The sequence below is a fragment of the Bolinopsis microptera genome, chromosome 10 (assembly GCF_026151205.1).
Source record: "Bolinopsis microptera isolate Bmic1 chromosome 10, MBARI_Bmic_1.0, whole genome shotgun sequence".
NCBI lineage: Eukaryota > Metazoa > Ctenophora > Tentaculata > Lobata > Bolinopsidae > Bolinopsis > Bolinopsis microptera.
Window position 1 is genome coordinate 17,716,859 of NC_087081.1, and position 22,478 is coordinate 17,739,336.

At 34.9% G+C, this 22,478-nt stretch overlaps 2 protein-coding genes and 1 long non-coding RNA gene across 3 annotated transcripts in view; 1 reads left to right on the forward strand and 2 right to left on the reverse strand.

Moving 5' to 3' along the window:
• Window positions 1-4,472, reverse strand: part of LOC134822479 (ankyrin repeat and KH domain-containing protein 1-like) — a 188,401-nt gene extending 183,929 nt beyond the window's left edge. The window contains exon 1 of the mRNA XM_063833591.1: window positions 4,453-4,472. The gene's annotated coding sequence lies outside the window, so the exon portion shown is untranslated. The remainder of the gene's footprint in view (window positions 1-4,452) is intronic.
• Window positions 1-22,478, reverse strand: part of LOC134822483 (leucine-rich repeat-containing protein 59-like) — a 56,829-nt gene that overhangs the window by 17,464 nt on the left and 16,887 nt on the right. The gene's annotated exons all lie outside the window — the stretch shown is intronic.
• Window positions 4,077-9,135, forward strand: LOC134822487 (uncharacterized). Its single transcript, XR_010161193.1, has 2 exons — window positions 4,077-4,233; window positions 8,640-9,135. It is a non-coding gene; the product is annotated as an uncharacterized LOC134822487 (long non-coding RNA).

Sequence of the window (22,478 nt, forward strand, 5' to 3'; positions counted from 1 at the left end):
ATTTGAAAATTCGAATATTTTAGACCACGCCCATTCAAAATTAAAACACCTATATTGTTCTCTCTGAACATGCTGGGCGCCTGATCTTTTCAGAGACGGTAGATTATTAAATGTTGCATCTGATCAGAAAAAATTACGTGAAACGAATTATAAATGACGAAGTTATCAAGCATTTTGTGTATCTCGTTAACAAAATTGACTGGGTGATCATGTGAAACCGTGACACAAAACCTTAATTGGGCAGCCTTAACCTTAGTGATCAGGTAAGCCAATCACCTGATCACACGTAATGAATAAACTCGTTATGCTTCGTATCTCGGCCATATGAGAAGCTAATTTTTTCAGGACAAACGTAATTCGAATGGCCAAACACAATTCAATAAAATTTAGCTCGATCCGACTATCCAAACTATCAAATAAAGGCAAAAATGAACCTTCATTTGAAAAAAAATGAACTCGAATATTTTTCGATTTGACAAATTCCCCCGAACCAGTGGTGGTAGTTAGTCATACCAGAAAGAATAATTTCAATTGGGCACTCAGTGACTGAGCTATTAAGGCCAACGTATGCCCAATGACTTTTGGCCCACCCTGTATAATAACAATGTACCATAATTATAAACACAATTTATTAAACATATTTTATTAATTACATATTTTATTAATTTGATATTTAGATATTATAGTTAATTTAAAGATAACGAAAACTTTCAATTATCAAAATATATGATATCATTATCTATAACAAGAGTTTCTAATTACTGATTAAGGATTTGAGGGATTTGTACGGGGATGTAGAGTACACAAATATATAATTGTACTGCAGTTTTACAGAACTCTAAATGCTTAATGAACACACTTGCAGGTACCACCCGTATTCGCACTCAGAATTTAGTTTAGTCACTTTCCAATACGAGATTGGGTACGGGGTCTACCTTTGACCTGGATACTTTAGTATTACCTGTAACATTACCTGTAAGTATTACCTGTAATATTACCTGTAAGTATTACCTGTAATATTACCTGTAAGTATTAACTATTAGCATTACCTGTAACATTACCTGTAAGTATTATCTGTAAGCACTACCTGTAACATTACCTGTAACATTATCGATACTATACATTACCTATACATTACTATACATTACTATACATTACTATACATTACTATACATTACTATACATTACTATACATTACCTGGATACTTTAGGTCGATGGTAGACTCCGCCTACCCTTTCTGTCTATTGATGGAGGGTAAAATAAGGCTAGATATCAAGGTTTTGTTCATTACTTGTTCTACTGCTTCTTCGGACTAGCCCTTCAAATTGTTTGAAAGCCTCATTTCACCCTCTCAAAAGATGGTTAGCCTCATTTTCACCTCGAATATTTGGAGCTTAGATATCGATTAAGTATAATCCCAATCCATTGTGCAACATGGATATCAAGTAACTTGTGAGTTGTGACAGTACAATATCTAGGGACTGATTGATTGGGAACCAGCTTTGTTTAATGTTTACTCAGGAATTTATACATACAGTAATATAATTATATACCTAAATCTGCTAATATAAAACCAAAACAACTCTAAGAATATACAATCTGAAATAAAAAATATTACAGATTTAACAGTTGAAACGATCTTACTATAATACTTACTATAATAAAGTAACAATTACTGAATAAAGTAACAATTACTGAATAAAGTAACAATTACTTGAAGGAGTGTAATTAAACGATACCTTGTGATTGCCAGTAGCATCAGTGATCAACACTACAAGTTGTCTCGTTTCTCCCTATTAAAATAACATTAGCTCCCAACCTGGCAAGCTCCAGAGCTAGAGCTGTGGGTCTCCCTATACAATACTATACATTACTATACATTGCCTATACATTAATATACATTGCCTATACATTACCTATAATACATTACTATACATTACCTATACACTACCATACATTACTATACAATAAATATACATTACTATACATTGCCTATACATTACTATACATTGCCTATACATTACATATAATACATTACTATACATTACTATACATTACTATACATTACTATACATTACTATACAATACCTATACATTACTATACATTGCCTATACATTGCCTATACATTACCTATACATTACTATACATTACTATACATTGCCTATACATTACCTATAATACATTACTATACATTACCTCTACATTACTATACATTACCATACATTACTATACAATACTATACATTACCTATACATAACACAGTGGGCTACCATGCTAGCATAGGCCTAAAATCGACTTTCTTAAATTTCTTTGAAAATAAGCTTTCCTTATTGTAAAACGCTAGCCCGATTTCATGCAAGAAACCGTAATTAAAAACTTTGCAAGATGCCAAAATGGCGTCGCGTGAAAAAATAGCATTTTTCACTGTCAAGAAATTTTGCCTTTTTTAGCCAAAAATTGCCTAATATTTATTATTTTGGGCTAAAATGCCTGATCAAGGCAGTTTTTAATAATTGAAATATAGTATAGTACTTAAGAATACTCAGCCATCTAAAAAAACTGTGTGACTTTAACATTTTCACCTGAATTTTTGGGGTATTTAACGACAGAAATCGTTGTTGGTTTGCAATAGTTCGGTATAATGCATGGTATCATCAGAAAGCTTAGACAATTCCCTATCAGATGCAATAAGAATCACTTTGGGCAACTTTGGGCAACTCTGTTTACAAAATTAAGAAACTCAAAAATTGGGTAAAATTTGCTGCATTTTTAGATAATTTATGAGCTCAATTTTGCTATTAAATTGACATATTTTAGTTATTCTCCATGTTTGTGGCATTTTTTGCATCCTAGACCAGATGCGTATGGATGAAAAATCAAAATATCACAATTATTATAGTTAAAATTGATAAAAATCCAAAAAATCGTGATTTTAAACGAAATTTTTGAAAATAACAGGAACAATTTTGGTGTTTCAGAAAATTTTGGTCATATAAATGGGCACAACTTTTGTTCTGATCAATATTTTTTCATAATTCAAAAAGATTCGAGTTCCTAAGATAGCTGTTCTTCGTTTACAGTTCATAAAAGAGCTTTAAAATTGATTAAACCTCTAAAAAACAACTTTTCCTGGGATCAGCCTCCTATTTTTGGACTACAAGATTGCTCAAAATCGGCCCAAAAATTTTTTCTGAGACATTTTCGGCCCTGTAAATGATTGGAATCGTATTTTTGTACCCAAATTACCTTAGAAACAAAGTTAGGGGCATGTGTGATGGTCTAAAATACCCTATGCTAGCATGACCCCCACTCACAGCCCACTGTGCATAACCTATACATTACATATACATTACTGTACATTACCTATACATTACCTTTACATTACTATACATTAGTATTACCTATACATAACCTCCCTATATATTACCTCCCTATACATTACCTATACATTACCTATAAATTACCTATACATTACCTATACATTACTTTACATTACTATACATCCCTATACATTACATATACGTATACATTACTATACATTACCTCCCTATACATTACCTCCCTATACATTACCTATACATTACCTATACATTACCTATAAATTACTATACATTACTATACATTACTATACATCCCTATACATTACCTATACATTACCTCCAGTAACTATAACATCCTCCCTATACATTACCGGCTATAAAAATTGTAGCCGGCTATAAACCGGCTTATAGGGCCGGTGATCTACCAACTGGCCATTACCTGTAACATTACCTGTAACATTACCTGTAATCACTACCTGTAAGTATTACCTGTAACATTACCTGTGGAAGAATATAATTTAACAGAGTCAGAAGGGTCGGGTCAAGCATTGAAGTTATCAAAAATTTAACGATTCTGATTTTTTCATTAAAAATTTATAACATTAAAACACTTGCATAATATAATAACCATATTGCGTTCTCATGACAAAATGTAACATGTGCTAACATTTATTATGCAATACATATTCTAGTCACGTTCTGTGCTTGTCATAAGCTAATCAAAAACTGCACATGGACAAAACTCAGCATGCACAATCCTGCATGTGATATAAAAACAGTCAGACACTGCGCATTTATTTGTCTTGTAGTAGTTAATTATTCACTGTTCTTTGTGTAGATATCGGATTGTGTTTTTGCTGTGGTTATGATGCTTGCAGAGAAAGCTTATTTTCAGCTCACTGTACCCAAAGGTATGCTTAAGAATCCTCCCTTGTTTAAAAGCTCTAGTAATAGTACTGGTAAATAAGTAGGGGGGGGGGGGTACACTAAACTAATAAGTAGGGGGGGGGGGGGGGTACACTAAACTAATAAGAAGGGGGGAGGTACACTAAACTTATAAGTAGGTTTCTGTCTTATGATAGTTAGTGTGAGAGTCTCAGTGTTTCAAAACAAATTAGTTGTCAACTTACATAGCTCAATAAATGTTATAGATTTGTTGTGTTGTAATTAGTTTAAAGCAGATGTTTCTCCATTTTGGTCGTCACTATGACAACTGAAGCGTTATTTACAGAAGCACTGATTTGAATAGTAAATTAGGTCAAATAGCTAAATTTTAAATACTAATTACTGGTCGTATGTACAATGGTACAAATAAAAACAAAAGTTTGATACAACAAACTGGGCAACCTAGTGTGATTGGTCGGCTTGGAGATGGCTAGAATCTAGATAGTTAAGGATAATGATTTGATAGACGTGCTAAGGACACAAGTAGTATCATAATTGAAAACATCTTAAAATACGATTTTTATCAATCCAGAGCTCAGATAAAATTTCTCGTGCAGGTACCCTAAAAGTATCCAAAAGTACCCGGTTGTTTTTTTATTAAATACCTTTCAAATTTTACAGATGAATATAAAATAGAATCGTTCAAAATATCGCCCCCATCTGTAAAATATGATTGGGCACCCAAACACGGTTAGAATGTTAAGTACCAATTGAGGGGGAGGGGGGTCAATTGCAAAACAATTGAGAAAAATCTAATCCCCCTAAATTGATGCTGATCTAATGGAGGGTAAAATAAACAGACTCATCTTCTTCCTGCCCCCTTATTCTTCTTATACTGGTAATGTATTATACTGGTAATGTATATACCAAGGAGTTTGGGAGAAAGGAAAAGCTGCAGTGAATCAGGGTTTTGATTGTTTACATTATCTTAACTGTTAAGCCCTATTTGGGGGATGGAAATGGCTGTGGTAAATCGGGCTTTGCAGTAAATCGAGGTTTGTGATATATCAGGGTTTGCGGAAAATCAGGGTTTGCGGAAAATCAGGGTTTGCAGTAAATTAGAATTAGAATTAGAATCAAATTTACACAGCAATACAATAAGAATAAAAAATAATTTAAGAAGCTTCAATCTGCTGTGCAGGACATTCAAGTCAGTCGAAAACTGTTAGCAGAACACCCTTCTAGGGACATAAGGATATAGTATGTAAAACATAATGAGTAATAAATTAATGAGTGATAAAATAAGATATGATTTAACAGTGAACTGTGGGCATGAAGGTAACAATTAAGATTACATAGATGCCCACTTTGGAATTACGTTAGTAATGTTATTTACAGTTATAAACCCCTCCGGGATAGAATAAGATTCTGATAATCCCGGCTCCCGCTAAATAGATTCTGATAATCCCGGCTCCCGCTGTTAGTTTTTTCCCGCTGAATAAATAACCCCGGCACAGCTTTTATAATCCCGCCCCGCTAATTTGGCTCAACAAGATTTGTTTTGTTTTGACATTCCATGAGAATTTCAACCGCGTACTGTCACGTGTTTTGATGACGTGTATCACGTGACTAACTACTACGACGCGCATTGGTAAAAAATGTCACGTGACCTATGGCTTAACGTAAGAACTATAAATACACTCGATCTACGTATCGGTCTAATTGCAGGCGCTGGCAAAACTCCAGCACACTGCTTACATTACTTAAACTCTTACATTAATTGGACCAGTTCCAAAACTTGTCTCAACGGTTACATTTGATTTTGTCCGGTTCGGTTAATTTTGTCGTGTTTGATATAAGCCATGTATTATAGTCGTCTACTTTGATAAACTTCATGACACGATATCATTATTAGCTTTTATCGCTTGCCAGGCTTAACTCGACGCCCCTTATCGATATTCATATTCATTCAACGTTCTGACTGAGGAATAATGTTTAGATATAACGCCAATTTCAAAAGTCATAGTACCTTAGTTGTATTTATTTGGTAGTCCCCAATTCCATTTCATATTTTCCATAATGATCTCATATAGCTATATTTAAGAGTAAAATGTCAAATTTGTTGGTCCTAGCACTAACCCGGAGGGGTTTATAACACATAACACCGGCACGCTTAAGTTATATTAAAATAACCCCTCGTGCTAAAGCACGTCGGGGTTATTTTCATAATAATCCCTTGTGCTTCGCACTCGAAATTATTATACATTTTTCCCGCGCGTCGCGGGAAAAATTGAAATATAATCCCTGCGCATGCCGGGGTTATGTGTGTTATAAACAGAGAAGTATAGAACAATAATAGATTGGCAATGATAACAAATGGGAACGAATAAAGGAGATGTTTAAAGTTCTATACTTCTGGAAATAGGTCATATATAACGCAGGGGGCCTTTCCACCCGACAAAAACTCCAGCACCATAAAATTTGTTTCAGTTGTCACATAGCTAGAGTGTAGAAATAGTCAAAACTATTGTTTATTTCATAGGATGGGACTCCTTGAATTACATCTGAGATAAATTTAGATTTCATACATTGTGAGAATTTTACACTACATTCTATAGTCCTTATGTTCTCTGGAATTGTATTCCAACATTTTGCACCTAGATATGTAAAGGTTTTGTGTGTTCTGGATTTGTGAATATAAAGGTTGCACCTCTCAGCATCACGTGATCCTCCGGATACATAAGAAAATTTATCTGTGAATGATGATGGTGCAGCCTCATTAAGAATTTTATACATATACGTTGATAGATGGAGTTGTCTTCTTAAGTGTAAGGGTAACCACTTCATATTTCGATATACATTTACTGATGGTTCCTGCCAATGAACATCCAGAGCAATTTTTGCTACTTTCTTGTATAATATATCAAGAGAATAAAGTTTGGTTTTGGCAGCCCTACACCATATTATATCCAGGTAGTCAAATTGGGGGAGCATAAGAGCATTTACAAACATTTTTCTATATTTCAGTGGAAGAAGATTTTTCGACCTGTATAATGCCCCTATTCTTTTAGCAATTTTTGATTTCACATAATCAATATGGTCTTGAAAGTTCAATAAATTGTCTATCATGAGACCTAAACATTTTTGAGATTTAGTTTCTTCTATAAATAGGCATTCTTTTTCCAAATCCAGAGGGATTGACAACGTGTCCAGATTAGGTGATCTATCAAATACAATGAATGAAGATTTTGCAGCATTTAGTCTCAGCTTGTTGATTCTAAGCCATTCATACACAATTTTCATATCCTTAATTACATTCTCATATATGCCTCGGGAAATGTTATCAAAATATAGTGCACTGTCATCTGCAAATAAGTAAACAGTAGATTGTGTGCAATTTCTACTGAGATCATTTATGAATAAACTAAATAGAATTGGTCCTAATATGCTACCCTGTGGCACACCTGTTTTAACAGGGAGTGATGTGCTTACATTACCACGTATTTTGGTGTGCTGCTTTCTGTCCCCAAGGTAGCTTTTGAACCACTTTATGACAAAGTCATCAACTCCATAATACTTAAGTTTTTTAAATAAAATAATATGGCTTACTGTATCAAAGGCCTTTTTAATATCTAAAAATACAATTGCAGGTTTCTTCTGTGATTCCTTAGACGTAAATATTTTATCAAATAGATTAAGCATTAGAAAAGTGGTAGAATGATCTTTTCTAAATCCATACTGATGGTTGGTAAGCAGTTTATTTGTTTCAACATACTCTGTAAGCTGTTGGTTAACAAAATATTCTATGCATTTTCCAAGGAGGGGGAGTATGGATATTGGCCGGTAGTTATTTGGATCATTAGTGTCACCAGTTTTAAGAATTGGAGTGACTGATGCAATTTTACATGCCAACGGCATTGTTCCACTTTTCATACTAAGGTTTATAATATGAGCTACTGGATCAATGATTTGGGGAATAATATACTTATATACTTTAATGGGCATGATATCGTTAATCGATTTATCTGATGGTATACTGAGTATATATTCTTTTACTTGTTCAACAGTCACCTCTTCGAATACAGAGAGTTTACACTCTGTTGGAGGCGGCATAAATTCTAGGAAGTCGTCTGAATCCTTTTCCTTAATCCATAAATTCGGGGTGCGGTAATTCGGGTGCAGTAAGTCAGGGTTTTAATGTATATATATATATAAAATATAATATATAATGTTTTATGAACTGGAAGAGGTATTAATTCAAATTATTTTGTAATAAATTTGTTGCCCTTATGTTCATAATTTTAAAATTTAAAGGGTGCGAATAATTTTTTCTTAAATAATTTAGTAAAATCAAATGCTACAGAGTGCACATTATGCATGTTTTAGTACATAGGAAAAGTAGTCTCCAAATCAATACAAATTATATTTTCAGGATTGGATCTTATCCTAAATGCAATATCAAAGGAAGTTCTTGAAAAACAGCCACGCGAAGAAGAACTCAAAAAAATAATTGCACTTTATCTGAAGCGGGAGTTAAAAATGAGAGAGACCAATGGATTTTCTGTCCTGGAAGCGAAATCAGAATCTGCATCAGCTAAGGTCTAAACCAGACGATGCTGATGTTAACAGACCAAAATATTAAGAAGACATACAATCATAAGAGCATTGCAAAGTAATTTGAGGGTCTAAGTGAATAACAATATCAAGTTCAATTTCAAGAGTGTATGAACTCATTTTTGAGGGACGATTTTAAAGCATCACGCTTAAATTTAAATAAATTTTCTATTGAATTATCACAGATATTTCCTTTAATTTAAGTTTCAGAGAGAGGACTTATTTTGGATCTCTGATCAGGCACAGCTTGAACTTTTTTTGTAAAATAATTATCACATGTTCTCTTTAACTAACTTGGTAACTTAATTAGCTCATATATATCTCATCAAATTTAATGCTGTCTAGAAAACAACTATTTTGTTTGAAAAGAATAAGAATATTAATGTTTCTCAAGTAGCTATAACCGAAAATAGAATAAAACAAATATTCAGAATAAAACAAATATTATATTCAAATCTCTTTATTCAACAATATTAAATCATTATAGAACCTAATTTGTGGCTTGATCGTTATGTTAGGGCTATTCTGTTAGCTGATGCTAACAGGCACTGCATGGGGCAGAGACTTAGGACCATTACGCTGGAGGCTTACAATGACCCTTTTTGAACCCCATGGCAGTGCTAGTTTTATTATGGTACAAATTGTAAATCGAAGTTATGAAAACGATCAAGTCACTCCTGTTTTACACTATCAACAGCTACTTAAAACAACCTAGATTGTACAACTCACTTTGAAGATTAAACTGTTAAGTGATGAGTGATTGCCGATTGGGCTCATTAAACATTTTAGTAGCGGAGACATGCGGATCAGCTTCTTGAGGTTCTAATAGTTCATTCAGACAAGAAGTTTTACTTTTTCAAATTTAGTTGTTCAAGCTGCCTGAGTTCAGAAAGTTTGCCAGGTATTCTTGTCACCTTTACCCTGAGATGAGAGAATGACTTTTTTTACCTTTGATTTGATAAGATCAATACATCTTTTTAAATCTACTAATCATCATAGTAGATCTGATCTTTGTTGATCTAGTATTTAATTAGCATGAAATGGTTTGGCACACTGCAAGGAAAAATGTCTCGAAATGAATATCTTTGTGGTTTCATAATGAAAAATTCTCAATGTCAATTGGCAAAAAGCTCAAATTATGAAAGACTAGAAAGCCCTTGGTAACAGGGATGAAGCTAGTAGTTTTATATTTATTTGGCAGCCAGTTTTAATCACATCAAAAAGTATTCATCCCCACCGAAGATACAGCCTATTTAAATGTAGCTCGCACTGAACACAACGTTATTTACCACAAAACCTATCAAAATGTCGCTTGCCAATCTTTGCACGTCCACATGCACGCTTATTGGATATAATGGATATAATGTCAATACAATGTCGCTTATTGGATAATATAATGTCCATATAAGGCATGTCCCCATGGCTATTGACGTGGCTTCAATCTCTGATAGACTTAAAAAGCCAATTTCAATAGCACTTATGTAACTCGGCTGGGCAAATCATCAAACTCAGTAGAAGTCATCTTTAAGTCTCATGTGGATCTTACACAGGCAATAAGCAAGGGATTCGGTCTTGAGCATTTATGGCTAGAAGTTGCTCAATTCAAATTCACTAAAAAAGCAATGCAGTGTCATGGCTGCAAGAGATTTGGTCACCCTGTTAAATGGTGCCGGAGTAAAGCAGCATGCGGATTTTGCTCCTCAGAAAGCCACACTGATAAAGAATGCTTGGAGAGAACTAATCCATCAAGATATTGCTGCCGCAACTGCAGAGGAAATCATACGGCTTACTCAAACCTTTGCCCACATTTCATAGAAAAAATGAATCTGATTAAACAAAGTAACCACCATGATAACTTTTAAAAAAAAAACAAGAAGAAAAGTGTGTCAAACAGTATATATACATTCAATTAAATCAAGTGATGCAATTGGCAGAGCACAATCAAATCGCAGCATCTCTCCTTCCTTTTTCTTGCCATTCAATACCTTCTTTTATAAACTTTCTGGAAGTGATATTGACTTTGTGCCCTCTCAGTCAGATTTAGGAGTCGCAATAAACTCCAGGTTTAATTGGGGTGCACAATGTAAAGCGCTTGTTTCCAAAGCTACCTCTAGACTTGGACTACTTAAGAGAACATGTCATTTCACTACTGATAAAAGGCAGAAAAGATCGTTCTATTTAGCGTTAATTAGGTCTATATTTGAACATTGTTCTGTCATATGGTCCCCTCAATCTGCAACTCATCTTCAACAGTTTGTTGCTATCCAAAAGAGGGCTATTAAATGGATCAATGGTGAACCTTACTCCAGTTATAATGACGATAAACTTGCTACAGAGCAAAAGAAACTAAATATTCTCCCTGTTAAACAGAAGTTTATTTATAACGATCTTATGACCTTCTATAAAATAGTGAATAGCATAATTCCAGTTTCGCTCCCTACATATATATAGTCCTATGCCGTCCAGAGGGCACCCGATACACAAGGCACAATGCTCAAATAATTGATATGTCGGATACTTCAACTTACATGAGTACCACTGTGCCCTGCTCGGATGCCTTCCGAAATAGCTTTTTTCATAGATCTATGCTGAAATGGAATAGTCTACCAGTATGTAGACTGGTAGGGCCACTACTTTTAAGGCCAAACTGATCAAGTACCTCTGGGCTGCCGATACAGTCTGGCCAGATTAGCTCATCAGTCTTATGAGTCTCAGAAATTTGTTTTTGTTGGTTACAATTCTGTCCGTCCAATTTCCTATCTGCTTGTCCTTTTCTTTTTTCTTTATCAGTTGTGACGGAATTGTAATGAACAAAATCCTTATAATTATTTATGATATGTTTGATTTTCTTGTTAATGTTTGTCATTCAAATTTGGTAGACGGCCCCAACGTTAATGTGGCTCTTGCTATGTGTTGGTTCAGCCGAATTAATTATTATATAATCAAGTTTATTTTTCTCGTTAAGTTGTCATCCGGCCAAACATTAAGCAACTTATATTGCAGTACCATTTACCATTTAGTATATCAAAATATGTCATTGTATTTTTGCATGGCTGAAATGTAACGCTTGATTTATATATATAATGATTAATTGAATTTTCAAATAAAAAAAAATGAGGTCTGTCTGCTACTCTGTTGACGAACTGCTTACACTCTTTAGACATTCCTCTAGATGTGAGGAATACAGCCGGGGTTAAGGTAGCCTTCTCCACATTCAACACTCTCTCCGAGTACTCGTCCTTCTTCTCCTTCTCGTTCTCTTCGTATACTTCTTGAAGAGTTTTTGTCCTGTTTGATAAGCAATTGGGGTGTGAAACCCTTATGTCAAGAAAGGTCTTATCAAATGGAGTCCAAACTCCTCTAGCAGATACATCAAGCCGAGCTTACCACCATGATAACTAAAAACAACGGAAGTCTTCATATCTGTCAAATAAATGTCAGTGGTATTATCAAACAGGTCTATTACAGCATGTGATATATTCAACTTTAACTTCAAAAATTACAATTTGGCTCTACAGGAAACTTTGTTGGATAACTCCAGACCCCACTTAAATACCTTATTTAAGAATAATTGCTTCAGGGTAATATTTAAGCTTTGCAATCATATTAATATTATTTTCAATTGGTGTGTTTATATAATAAACACAAAGCCTTGGATCCCCAAGTAAAATTTAAAAAAGTGAGAAGTAAATCTGAAAGTTTATGGAAATAAATATAAGGGATTCAACATAATTAGTTGTATTGTACCAGCAGACCTTACTGGCTGGCGATATTACTACAGGTGATTCATGATTGCCTCTTCACAGCTTGTTGAACTCCGCGCGCGCTCGTTAGTTCATTGCATTTTCACGCTTCAATTATTCCAAGAATGCAATTTCACCACGTACCGCGTGATACGATTCAGCCAATCAGAGAACAAGAATCTGTGAAGTTAAAGATGCGCAGTTTTATAAGGCCTAAAATATAACTTTTCGCGATAGTTCAAAATCTACATTGTTTTAAATTTTCCTCCTGGAGAGGAAACGTTATTTTTACAAAGGGAAGATTTTGTTGAAAACCAGACGTTTCTATCTCTTTTATTTTCGAATTTAGGCCCCTAACGGTAAGATTTCCTAGGTTTATGTAGCGCTTGATATTGAACCTTCTAGTGTTAATCTTAGTCATGCAAGTAGTAAACAGCTCATCTATGAGAATGAGGAAGTGAAAGCAAAGATAAGATATGAGAAGAAGATAACTTCTAATTTAAAGATCAATTGTAAATCATTTTATTCTTATTTGAGAAATAAGAGAAAGGTTAAAGCTTCGGTACCAAGTTTAGATAAGGAAGACGGTACAAGGACAACTAGTGCAGGGGAGTCTGCAGAGGTACTTGCAAGTGCCTTTAGTTCTGTGTTTGTTAATGAGCCACTCGGCCCATTACCTAGAAGTTATAGTAAGAATACTAATAGTATATCTGATATTGTTATTACCTTTGATAATGTTAAAAAGGAACTATTAAAGCTTAATATTTTTAAAAGCACTGGCCCAGATGGGCATCATCCAAAGCTGCTTAAGTCCCTAGCTGGAGATGCTAGTTTTGTAACAGCTCTTACTAAATTATTTAGTGCCTGTAGTGATACTGGAAATCTTCCGGAGGTATGGAAGTCGGCATCTGTAGTTGCACTTTTTAAAAAGGGCTCTAAGTCTGACCCTCTTAACTATAGACCAGTTTCTCTTATTTGTATTCTTTGTAAAGTTTATGAACAGTTTGTTAGATCCCATGTGTTAGAATTTTTAGAAGACCGTATTTCAAAGGACCAACATGGGTTTGTTAAAGGAAAATCTTGTTTGTCAAATTTTTTGGAGACTTTCGACACTATACTTAATTTAATAGATGAAGGTGCTCCTGTGGACTTATTTTATTTTGATTTTAGTAAAGCTTTCGATTCTGTTCCCCATTATCGCTTGATCAACAAGCTAGAGAGTCTAGGGATAACTGGTAAAGTTTTAGATGTTATTACAGATTTTATCTCAAATAGAACTATGAGAGTGTGTGTAGAAGGTGAAACTTCAGAGTGGAAGATTGTATGGTCAGGAGTTCCCCAGGGATCAGTCCTTGGACCATTACTATTTGTGTTATTTATTAATGATTTACCAGATAATATTAAAAGTAAAGTTAAAATATTTGCTGATGATCTTAAGCTTATAGCTAATGCCTCCGAGCATGAAACTATAGCTAATGATCTGAACGAACTAGAGATGTGGGAGAGTAAATGGCTTTTAAAGTTTAATCCTACTAAGTGTTCTGTAATGCATTTAGATGTTAACGATAACCCAAGATCAAGTTATTCTCTTAATGGAGTTACATTGGCAGAATCTGTACAGGAAAAAGACTTGGGAGTTATAACCCATAACTCTCTGCTTTGGAATGAACAGATTAAGGCTTCAATATCTAAAGCCAACAGAATGATATGTTGGATTGTTAGAAATCTGATTATCAGGGAAAAATCTGTGATGATATCCATTTACAAAGCTTTAATAAGACCCCATTTAGAGTATTGTGTTCAATTGTGGAGTCCAGTTGCGGCTCATGGAAGTTGGGGGATCATCTTGGAGCTGGAGAGCGTCCAGAGGCGGTTTACCCGTCTGATTGACGAGGTGGGTACTCTTCCATACAGTCTTCGACTGGAAATCCTCAATTTGACAACGCTGGCAGAGCGGCGAATACGTGGGGACCTCATTGAATCTTTTAAAATGAAAAGTGGTTTGGCCAATTACGGAGCTGGTTTGTTCAGTATGAGCAGATCTGGTCTTAATGTGGTATCAAACAGTAGATGCAGTAAAAGTAGCAGTAAAATGAAGAAAGTCCACAGTTCTTTTCTTCCGGAGAGGGTGAGACCATATTGGAACAAACTCCCCTCGGATGTCAAGAATTGTGGGACTGTGTTAAGTTTTAAAATAAGATTAGAGGCTTTCAAAAAAGAAACTATTTTTAACGGATCCGTAAATGATATTCATTTTTGGTATGTTTCGGACGAAGTATTAGGAAAGATTGAGGGATTAAATTATGCTACTAATAAAGAGAAGCACAATGAATATCTTGTGTGTCATCCTCATGTTGCTAAGAAACGCTTTATTAACTTATATAGTAGTGGAAAGTATGTAAATTAAATTCATTTTATATTGGTTGTTTAGGCCAATAGATTTAAGATATTTTTAAAACTTTAGTAGATATATTTTTGATGATGTGTGATGATGTTTGTGTCATTATATTTTGATTTGATTTGATTTGAATTTACAGTGCGGTATAAGTCAGTTTAAATACAAAATAAACGCGCGGCGCGTTAATTAAAATATGCGCGGCGCACAAATTTTTTGCCTCAATTTTTAATTTTACATTTTATGTTTTGTCTAATCAGTCAGTGGTGTTATTGATAGTATTACTGTACCATTTATAGTTGGCAGGAACCCGTATAACCGTAAAATGGTGTCAAGACTCAAAAAACTAAATATAAATTGCGTTCGCGTTTTTGACAACACTTGGGGGTCCAAATTTTAAGCTCTAAAACTCCTATTCCTTGGCCAATTTTTATTTTTTCGTGCTGATTTGAAGGCCATTAAAGCATTTGAACCAGTCAAAAAAGTTTAAGTTGTATAATAAGTTTTAATACTTTCAAATAGAATATAACAAATAATTTGAGTTCAGGCATTGCAGGGATGGCAAGTAAAAATGGACCCGAGAGGTCGTCGACAAAAAATACGTGGAGTAAAGACAAGTCCATCTAAGGATTCATCTGTTGATAATGTCCCAGTGTCGGAGGAAAGATACTGCCAATGTGATGTTTAAATGTCAGAAGAACTATCAGTTCTTCGCAGGGCACCTTCAAGCTTAAATTATTCACCTTACTGAGGCAGTCAACCAACGCGCGGCTTTATTTTTATGATATGATATGTTTTGATTGTTATTAATAAATACCAAAATTTAAATTTGTTTTCCTAAAATTTGTTTTCCTAGTTGAATGCGAAGCTTGCCAATTAATTTGGCACCTGAGTTGTGTTGGTTTATCTGGCTTAACAAACGAGATGTTACAGAATCTAACGAACTGGAAGTGCCCATACTGTTTTGTGGCGCCTCATACCTCAGCTGACACTAAGGAAAACGGGGCTGTCAGGGCTATTATTAAAGAGGAACTCCAACATTTGACCCCAGCCCTGACTAACTCGATTAAGGAAGCTATTAAAGGAAGCACAGATAAAACTGTCAACAAAGCTGTGCAACTTTACTCGGACATTACAGCAAAATCTCAGAGGACAGTAATAATAAAACAAAAGTTAATAAAACAAAAGTTAAATTTATTACCAATTATTCAATCAATACATATCATAAATTCTAATATTGGAAACACAATGCAAAATGGATGTCTTAAACTATAATTTTGTTGTCACTAATAATCTATTTACTTTCAAAGTTGAAATTTAGTTAGGTATGAAATGCCACCACATCATAGTTAGGGTAAAATATAATTCTTTTTAAATTTTAAAATTGAGAAGATTGCTCTATGACTTAAAATTTAAAATTTAGCAAAAGATATCTAATTTTTAAATAGTTGGTTACAGTTTATGACAGTACTGGCATGACCAATTTTAAATAGAAGATCTGAGCAACTCTCAGACATCAGAAAATGTTATTGCTAAAGTGCAGTCCAAGATGCACACTGATGCATTTAAAGGAACAGAAGGAAACATAACTTATGTGTTCTGAAGGTTCCAGAGAGTAAGAAGAACAACTCTCAGCAGCGTCAGAAAGATGATGTCTCTTTCTACGTAGAAACACTCAAAAGGAAGAAAGACGACATTGTTAGCTGCCATCGCATTGGAAAAGTTGATCCAGACAACCCTGACTACTGTCGATCTCTCATCATACAGACAGTCGACGAAAAGTCAGTAAATCATTACTCTAACTTTGGTAAAGGCTGGAAGGAATCGTCCTACTGGATCAATCAGGACCTGTGTAGAGCAGACCGTGAGATCCATTTTTAGCCAGAAAGGAGAGGAAGAAGAGACAGTTAGAAGCAGAGAAGAAAAGGTCGGAAAAGACGAAAGGAGAATCAGTAAAGGCTTGAATATATTTTATACCAGTGCTAATGGACTTATTAATAAAATCGACGAACTTAAATGTATTTTATCAGTATATAAATCTATTGATGTGATTTTAATAACAGAAACTCGTTTTAATAGTGACATTCTGGATGCTGAAATTTGTATTGATGGTTTTAATATGTTTAGGAAGGATAGAGATTTTAAGATTGACAATTCAACCAATATTATTAGTGGGGGTGGTGGTTCTATCATTTATATCAAGAACAGTGTAATGCTTCTTTAATGAGCTATTTTATAAGTGCACCAGACTCTTTAGCTGTTAGTATTAACACATCTGGTGGATCAATTAATATTTGTTGTATTTATAGATCAACTTCTTTAAATTTAGAACAGAACAATACAATACTATCTTGTATCTTTGTATCAAGGGTATATGTAGTGAAAAGAATAATTCTGAAACAATCCTTATATGAGATTTCAATTTACCTACTGTATCATGGGTAAATGGAAGTATAAATGATAATATTTTTAGTAGAAATCAATTTGTAACTATTCAACAGAAGTATATATAGATATTTTTAATGATAGTGGATTAACATGGTACTTAATTTTGGTGGTAAGATATTTATATTTTCCCATATAGATTATAGTGATTTGATACTGATCTGAAACATATATTACATTAACAAGAAATTATGCAATATCACAACATTACAATCAACAAAATAAATTTAATCGCAGAATCTCAAATACAAATAATCGACAACTTATAACTCCTTCATAAAATTAATTTCTGACAATAATTTTTTAGACGGTAATATAATGGTTACTAATTTATAAGTCACAAATAATAAATCAATACAAATTAATCACAAATACTAAAATAATTAATAGATATTAGGTAACTTTATAACTGAAAACGATATATGTCGATACAAATTACAAAATAATATTAGGTAATTGAAACATTTCAATAAATTCATCATAAATATCACTACCATATTTACTCCAAATATTTAATCTTGATTCATTAAACTTGTCATAATTTTTACTTTACTTTACTTTACTTTATATCATTTACGGTTTTTGCGGAAAGTCGTGTTAAAGTTGATGCCGTGGTGTCAGTAAAATGGTTCGGATATATACTCATATATCGTCTCGCTTTATATATAGTAAGATTACCAAATTTCATATGTATGTGACTTATCCGACAAAACGTGTCGAATGAATCCAATGAAACGACAGAGTCGAACTTCAGTTAATACCGTCTAGCTAAAATAAAGACTTGATAATGTAACACGGCCCGGTCTGAGGTGGAGCCCCTATGTATTTAACCTAATATTTAGTGTGTTACAGGTAGAAATTAATTTAGGTAGATATTAAGAATTTGGTAAATTTCTTAATCGTATAGTATGACTATTTCCATTATTTAGACGTTTTTAATATTTAATTTAAAAAAAATTTAAATATTAAAATTAAAATTTAATTTTTGAAATTTGTATAGGACTGGTTCACAGTGTGAATAAATTCCAGATTCATATATTTTTAAACTGATATTTAATAAATGATTAAAAGAACCAATTTTAAAGTTGCCATACTGCAGCCTTTAGGTCCGAAAATATACCCACTATGCTCACTTAAAAACAACTCTAAATCAGTAGGCTGTCACTCTATTAATGCACCACACCGCTTCCTCCACTGCACTAAAAGTTATACTATAAATTCTACAATCCTAATTTTGTATCGTGATGGAGACCGGTGTCCATACAAAACTTTTACTAGGTTGCCGTTTGGTGTGAGCAATAGCGAACAGCACGCACACTCCTTTGCCCTGTCAACCTATTCATCTAATATATCAGTATTGTTTACATTTCAAATTAAATTATATGATATTACAACCCGGTAGTATCGTTTTGAAATAAGTTTAATCCGCTAACGTTGTGTTCAGTCAGTGTTACATTTCATCGGCTGTATCTTAGGTCGAGATAAATATTCCTTGATGTGATAAAAACTGACTTTCAAAGAACACTCCCTGTGACGACGGACATCCTAATTAAAAATTAAATTAGATCTATTTTGATCGAAAATAGGAAAATAATATTTGCCGCCAGAGTCCTGTTTTTTCACACCGTAGAACCCTGTTTTGTACGGCGCCGCCGTAGAGTCTAGATGCACCTCACCAATTATTGCAGTTAGCTGTATTGGTGTGGAACAAGTTTAGAGTGCTGTCTCGCTTTATAGTTAGCTGTATTGGTGTGGAACAAGTTTAGAGTGCTGCCTCGCTTTATAGTTAGCTGTATTGGTGTGGAACAAGTTTAGAGTGCTGTCTCGCTTTATAGTTAGCTGTATTGGTGTGGAACAAGTTTAGAGTGCTGTCTCGCTTTATAGTTAGCTGTATTGGTGTGGAACAAGTTTAGAGTGCTGCCTCGCTTTATAGTTAGCTGTATTGGTGTGGAACAAGTTTAGAGTGCTGTCTCGCTTTATAGTTAGCTGTATTGGTGTGGAACAAGTTTAGAGTGCTGTCTCGCTTTATAGTTAGCTGTATTGGTGAGGAACAAGTTTAGAGTGCTGTCTCGCTTTATAGTTAGCTGTATTGGTGTGGAACAAGTTTAGAGTGCTGTCTCGCTTTATAGTTAGCTGTATTGGTGTGGAACAAGTTTAGAGTGCTGTCTCGCTTTATAGTTAGCTGTATTGGTGTGGAACAAGTTTAGAGTGCTGTCTCGCTTTATAGTTAGCTGTATTGGTGTGGAACAAGTTTAGAGTGCTGTCTCGCTTTATAGTTAGCTGTATTGGTGAGGAACAAGTTTAGAGTGCTGTCTCGCTTTATAGTTAGCTGTATTGGTGTGGAACAAGTTTAGAGTGCTGCCTCGCTTTATAGTTAGCTGTATTGGTGTGGAACAAGTTTAGAGTGCTGCCTCGCTTTATAGTTAGCTGTATTGGTGTGGAACAAGTTTAGAGTGCTGTCTCGCTTTATAGTTAGCTGTATTGGTGTGGAACAAGTTTAGAGTGCTGTCTCGCTTTATAGTTAGCTGTATTGGTGTGGAACAAGTTTAGAGTGCTGTCTCGCTTTATAGTTAGCTGTATTGGTGTGGAACAAGTTTAGAGTGCTGTCTCGCTTTATAGTTAGCTGTATTGGTGTGGAACAAGTTTAGAGTGCTGTCTCGCTTTATAGTTAGCTGTATTGGTGAGGAACAAGTTTAGAGTGCTGTCTCGCTTTATAGTTAGCTGTATTGGTGTGGAACAAGTTTAGAGTGCTGTCTCGCTTTATAGTTAGCTGTATTGGTGTGGAACAAGTTTAGAGTGCTGTCTCGCTTTATAGTTAGCTGTATTGGTGTGGAACAAGTTTAGAGTGCTGTCTCGCTTTATAGTTAGCTGTATTGGTGAGGAACAAGTTTAGAGTGCTGTCTCGCTTTATAGTTAGCTGTATTGGTGTGGAACAAGTTTAGAGTGCTGTCTCGCTTTATAGTTAGCTGTATTGGTGTGGAACAAGTTTAGAGTGCTGTCTCGCTTTATAGCAGCTGTATTGGTGTGGAACAAGTTTAGAGTGCTGTCTCGCTTTATAGTTAGCTGTATTGGTGTGGAACAAGTTTAGAGTGCTGTCTCGCTTTATAATTAGCTGTATTGGTGTGGAACAAGTTTAGAGTGCTGTCTCGCTTTATAGTTAGCTGTATTGGTGTGGAACAAGTTTAGAGTGCTGCCTCGCTTTATAGTTAGCTGTATTGGTGTGGAACAAGTTTAGAGTGCTGTCTCGCTTTATAGTTAGCTGTATTGGTGTGGAACAAGTTTAGAGTGCTGTCTCACTTTTTAGTTAGCTGTATTGGTGTGGAACAAGTTTAGAGTGCTGTCTCGCTTTATAGTTAGCTGTATTGGTGTGGAACAAGTTTAGAGTGCTGTCTCGCTTTATAGTTAGCTGTATTGGTGTGGAACAAGTTTAGAGTGCTGTCTCGCTTTATAGTTAGCTGTATTGGTGTGGAACAAGTTTAGAGTGCTGTCTCACTTTATAGTTAGCTGTATTGGTGTGGAACAAGTTTAGAGTGCTGTCTCGCTTTATAGTTAGCTGTATTGGTGTGGAACAAGTTTAGAGTGCTGTCTCGCTTTATAGTTAGCTGTATTGGTGTGGAACAAGTTTAGAGTGCTGTCTCGCTTTATAGTTAGCTGTATTGGTGTGGAACAAGTTTAGAGTGCTGCCTCACTTTATAGTTAGCTGTATTGGTGTGGAACAAGTTTAGAGTGCTGTCTCGCTTTATAGTTAGCTGTATTGGTGTGGAACAAGTTTAGAGTGCTGTCTCGCTTTATAGTTAGCTGTATTGGTGAGGAACAAGTTTAGAGTGCTGTCTCGCTTTATAGTTAGCTGTATTGGTGTGGAACAAGTTTAGAGTGCTGTCTCGCTTTATAGTTAGCTGTATTGGTGTGGAACAAGTTTAGAGTGCTGTCTCGCTTTATAGTTAGCTGTATTGGTGAGGAACAAGTTTAGAGTGCTGTCTCGCTTTATAGTTAGCTGTATTGGTGTGGAACAAGTTTAGAGTGCTGTCTCACTTTATAGTTAGCTGTATTGGTGTGGAACAAGTTTAGAGTGCTGTCTCGCTTTATAGTTAGCTGTATTGGTGTGGAACAAGTTTAGAGTGCTGTCTCGCTTTATAGTTAGCTGTATTGGTGTGGAACAAGTTTAGAGTGCTGTCTCGCTTTATAGTTAGCTGTATTGGTGTGGAACAAGTTTAGAGTGCTGCCTCACTTTATAGTTAGCTGTATTGGTGTGGAACAAGTTTAGAGTGCTGTCTCGCTTTATAGTTAGCTGTATTGGTGTGGAACAAGTTTAGAGTGCTGTCTCGCTTTATAGTTAGCTGTATTGGTGAGGAACAAGTTTAGAGTGCTGTCTCGCTTTATAGTTAGCTGTATTGGTGTGGAACAAGTTTAGAGTGCTGTCTCACTTTATAGTTAGCTGTATTGGTGTGGAACAAGTTTAGAGTGCTGTCTCGCTTTATAGTTAGCTGTATTGGTGTGGAACAAGTTTAGAGTGCTGTCTCGCTTTATAGTTAGCTGTATTGGTGTGGAACAAGTTTAGAGTGCTGTCTCGCTTTATAGTTAGCTGTATTGGTGTGGAACAAGTTTAGAGTGCTGTCTCGCTTTATAGTTAGCTGTATTGGTGTGGAACAAGTTTAGAGTGCTGTCTCGCTTTATAGTTAGCTGTATTGGTGTGGAACAAGTTTAGAGTGCTGTCTCGCTTTATAGTTAGCTGTATTGGTGAGGAACAAGTTTAGAGTGCTGTCTCGCTTTATAGTTAGCTGTATTGGTGTGGAACAAGTTTAGAGTGCTGCCTCGCTTTATAGTTAGCTGTATTGGTGTGGAACAAGTTTAGAGTGCTGCCTCGCTTTATAGTTAGCTGTATTGGTGTGGAACAAGTTTAGAGTGCTGTCTCGCTTTATAGTTAGCTGTATTGGTGTGGAACAAGTTTAGAGTGCTGTCTCGCTTTATAGTTAGCTGTATTGGTGTGGAACAAGTTTAGAGTGCTGTCTCGCTTTATAGTTAGCTGTATTGGTGTGGAACAAGTTTAGAGTGCTGTCTCGCTTTATAGTTAGCT